We start from the raw sequence: 5,000 nt of genomic DNA, 5'->3' as shown, positions 1-5,000 counted from the left end.
TAAACCTATGGCGTCTAGGTCGGCGCTAAAAATGACTAGTATACCTTCCATGACCTTCCATAACTCGTCCTTGGAAAAGGAAGAGGAGATGAACTACGATTTTTACGAACAGATTAAAAGTCTAGTTGAGTCGGATGACTCTTCAGATGACTTTACAGAGGATGATGAGGATGTGGAGGAGTCCTTCCTCGACATATCGGCTGAGGAACCCGTGTTGGGAAAGTTTCCCATTGACACCAAGGGAACTATCACGGTTGTACTGCCTAGTCTGGAGTATATATGCGTTATCTGTAAACAAAACATGGGCAAAGCATCCGAACTTGTTGCACATTTTAACATCAAACACAGAGACATTCCTCTGGTGTTTAAGTGCGCTAAATGTGACAAAACCAACTCAAACCACCGATCGATTGCCTGTCATGCCCCCAAATGTGGGGGAATAAAGTTAACTGAGGAAAGCTTACCAATGGTCTGTGAATGTTGCCAGGCACGCTTTGCAACTCTAAGTGGCCTTTCGCAGCACAAGAGGCATGCTCACCCAGTCACCCGTAATGAGGAAAGGATTAAAGATGGTATAAAGGGTACCTCGCAGAGAGGGGTACACCGTAGCTGCTGGTCTTTGAAGGAAGTAGAACAGCTGGCCCTTCTAGAGTTGCAGTTTCAGGGGAAAAAGAATATCAATAAGATCATTGCTGAAGCGCTTGGGACTAAGACCAACAAGCAAGTCTCTGACAAGAGACGGGACCTAAGTAAAAAGACAGGGGCCCCCATGTCAGACAGCTTACATTTTTCTTCTAGGCCTCTTGAGACATTGTCTCCCCCACCAAATGTAACAACGGGGACTTCATCCATACTCGCTCAAGCAGCTGAGCGGCTTACGAATGAGAATTCTGGGACCCTGGAAAAGCCTGCAATGGAGGCAATAAAGGCTTGGCTTAACGGCGAGGGCCAACATGATGCCCTCGTAGAAACTGCCACAGCATTGATGCTTTGTCCGATGAGATTGGTGAAAAACAAAGGCAAACGTTCAAAACCCGAGAACGACATTATTAAACCCAGGATATTACCCACACGATCTTGGATGAAGAAGAGAGCGGAAAAACGAGGAAGCTTCATGAAGCACCAGAAGCTCTTCTTTAAGAACCGCTCTCTTCTTGCGTCCTTAGTCCTGGATGGCACTGAACGTCATGAATGCCGAATCCCGAACGCAGATGTATATCGTTTTTACTGCGAAAAATGGGAGAAGGTGTTGCCATTCAATGGCCTGGGCCAATTTAAGTCATCAGGTGTTGCAAATAACGAATACTTTGAGCCCCTAATTTCGGTGGAGGAAGTTCAGACTGCCATACGGGCCATTAAACCAACGTCAGCAGCTGGGCCAGATGGCCTAACAAGGGCTGCAATCTGTGCTGCCGACCCCGAGGGTCGGACACTGACAGCCCTATTTAATGCATGGATGATTACAGGAATTATTCCCAAAGAGTTGAAAAAGAATAGGACGATTCTTATTCCTAAGGTTATGGATGATGAAAAGCTGAAAGAATTGGGGAACTGGAGACCAATAACGATTGGTTCAATGATTCTGAGATTATTTTCCAGAATAATGACTGCACGTCTTGCTCGTGCTTGTCCCTTAAACCCAAGGCAGCGTGGTTTTATAGCGGCATCTGGCTGCTCTGAAAATCTTAAGGTGCTACAGGACCTTATGAGACACGCTAAGAAATTGCACAGGCCGTTGGCTGTCATGTTCATCGACATAGCGAAAGCTTTTGACTCGGTTTCGCATGCTCATATTTTATGGGTGTTAAGGCACAAGAAAGTAGATGAACACGTGGTGGGCATCATCCAGAACGCCTACGATCGGTGTACGACCTCGTTCAAAAGCAATGGCGAGTCGACTCGAGAAATTAGCATACGTGTTGGTGTCAAACAGGGTCACCCCATGTCACCCCTGCTCTTCAATCTTGCCATGGACCCTTTGATATGCACCCTAGAGTCACACGGAGTTGGGTACTCCATTGATACCGACCACGTGACAGCTCTTGCGTTTGCTGATGATTTGGTGTTGGTGAGCGAATCTTGGGTTGGTATGGCCGCCAATCTAGCGATCTTGGAATCATTTTGTGGGCTATCGGGATTGGAGGTTCAGGCCAGAAAGTGCCAGGGCTTCATGATAAGCCCAACCAAAGATTCATATACGGTGAACAACTGCGACCCATGGACTATCAAAAATAAAGATGTCCATATGATCCAACCTGATGAATCAACGAAATACCTTGGTCTGAAAATTGGCCCTTGGACTGGCACTATACAGCCTGATCTACATTGTCAGCTAAAGACATGGATCTCGAAAATCGATGAGGCGCCTCTGAAGCCAACTCAGAAGGTTGAACTACTCAATGCCTATGCCCTACCCAGATTGTTATATCCTGCAGACCACTCGGACTGCAAGCAATCAACTCTCCGTGGGTTGGACCAAGAGATTAGAAAGGCGGTAAAAGGATGGCTCCACCTTCCCGCTTCAACTTGTGATGGACTGTTATATGCCAGAGCCCGAGACGGAGGCCTTGCCATCTTGAAACTGGAAAAAACAATCCCTTCGGTTCAAGTTAGAAGGCTGCAACGTATAGCAAACTCGTCCGATGCTATCACCCGTAATATTGTGTCCTCGCAGGGTATGGAGGAAGAATACCGTAATTTGTGGGTACGAGCAGGGGGTGACAGTGATGCAATCCCAACATTCGTTCTCAGGGACTCGGTGTCAAAAGAACCTGTATATCCGAGACCCTGCGATTGGAGGGAGCATGAATTTCAGAGATGGTGCGAAAAGCCGGTTCAAGGAAGGGGCATTGTAAACTTTGCGCATGATAGAATCAGTAATGCTTGGTTGAGGCCATGGTGCGGCTTTAAACAATGCTTCTTTATCGCAGCACTACAACTAAGGGCAAATATTTACCCAACAAGAGAAAGCTTGAACAGAGGCAGAGATGGGGCCCTACGTTCCTGCAGGAAATGCTCTGCCAGACTCGAGTCCCTTTCGCACATTCTCGGTCAATGTCCTGCAGTACAGAAAGCAAGAATTGCGCGACATAACAAGATCAGTAACATTCTGGCAGACGAAGCGGCTAGATTGGGCTGGTCTGTATACAAAGAGCCACGGTTCATATCCGAGACGGGAGAGATGAGAAAGCCTGACCTCGTGTTTGCAAAAGATGAGGAGGCGGTTGTGATCGATGTCACCGTCCGTTTTGAGCTTTCAAAGAATACCTTGTCAGATGCTGCCTCGCACAAAGTTTCGTACTATACCCCTCTTGGTGATCAAGTCAAAGTGCTGACGAAGGCTAGCAAGGTCACATTCTTTGGATTCCCGGTTGGGGCAAGAGGAAAGTGGCCCCTTGAGAATAACGAGGTACTTACCTCCCTGGGCCTGACCAAACCCAGAACGACATCACTGGCCAAGATGATTTCCCGCAGAACGCTGCTTTTCTCTCTTGATATTCTGAGAATGTTCTGTGGAAATTATGCGGTCTATGAACAGTCATAGACAACCTCCGAAACAAATAATAGTTTTGTTTTAAGATGTCATTTGTTTTAGATTGATTTTGTTATTTTCGAAGGTGAAGTCGGTTTTTATTTCATTTTACTATTTTCCACAATTTAGATTGTTATTTTCCAAGACGGAGTCTTGGTTCTTTTTTTTATTGTTAGTTTTTTTTTTTTAACACGTCGTATTTGTTACTTTAGAGCTTAGAGGGGACTTTATTTTCGCCTTACTATTTTCTGCCTACAAAGAAGATTAAAAATAAGCTTTTTTCAAGATGGTTTTGTTATTTTCCAAGGTGAAGTCTTGGTATTCTTATTTTACTATTTTCCATAAAGAAGACCTTTCTTTTAGATTTTGTTATTTTCCAAGACGAAGACTTGGTATTTTTATTATATTGCTATTTTTTACACGAAGCTTATTCAAGAGCACGTATATAGATTAGACTTTGTTATTTTAATTCTTTATTTTTGGACTACATCAGTTCGAGAGTCCTGTAACTTACTATTTTCTGCCTACAAAGAAGATTAGAAATAAGCTTTATTTAAGATGTTTTAGATTAGATTTTGTTATTTTCCAAGGTGAAGTCTTGGTTTTTTTTTATTTTACTATTTTCCACAAAGAAGACTTTTCTTTTCTTTTAGATTTTGTTATTTTCCAAGACGAAGACTTGGTATTTTTTTTTTGGTATTTTTTACAGGAAGCTTTATTCAAGAGCACTTATATAGATTAGACTTTGTTATTTTAATTCTTTATTTTTGCACTACATCAGTTCGAGAGAAGACTACAAACCAGCTTTATTTAAGATGTTTTAGATTAGATTTTGTTATTTTCCAAGGTGAAGTCTTGGTTTTTTATTTTACTATTTTCCACAAAGAAGACTTTTCTTTTAGATTTTGTTATTTTCCAAGACGAAGACTTGGTATTTTTTTATTGCTATTTTTTTACACGAAGCCTATTCAAGAGCACTTATATAGATTAGACTTTGTTATTTTAATTCTTTATTTTTGGACTACATCAGTTCGAGAGTCCTGTAACTTACTATTTTCTGCCTACAAAGAAGATTACAAATAAGCTTTATTTAAGATGTTTTAGATTAGATTTTGTTATTTTCCAAGGTGAAGTCTTGGTTTTTTTTATTTTACTATTTTCCACAAAGAAGACTTCTTTTCTTTTAGATTTTGTTATTTTCCAAGACGAAGACTTGGTTTTTTTTATATTGCTATTTTTTTTTTACACTGCTTTATTCAAGAGCGCTTATATAGATTAGACTTTGTTATTTTAATTCTTTATTTTTGGAATACATCAGTTTCAGAGTCCTGTAACGTACTATTTTCTGCCTACAAAGAAGACTACAGACAAGCTTTATTTAAGATGTTTTAGATTAGATTTTGTTATTTTCCAAGGTGAAGACTTGGTTTTTTTATTTTACTATTTTCCACAAAGAAGATTTTTCTTT

The sequence above is a fragment of the Petromyzon marinus genome, unplaced genomic scaffold (assembly GCF_048934315.1).
Source record: "Petromyzon marinus isolate PM22_M1 ecotype Great Lakes invasive population unplaced genomic scaffold, UKy_Petmar_22M1.pri1.0 PM_G_Scaffold_6, whole genome shotgun sequence".
Classification (NCBI taxonomy): Eukaryota; Metazoa; Chordata; class Hyperoartia; order Petromyzontiformes; family Petromyzontidae; genus Petromyzon; species Petromyzon marinus.
The sequence above is the reverse complement of the archived record's forward strand: the minus strand, read 5'-3'. Positions refer to the sequence as shown.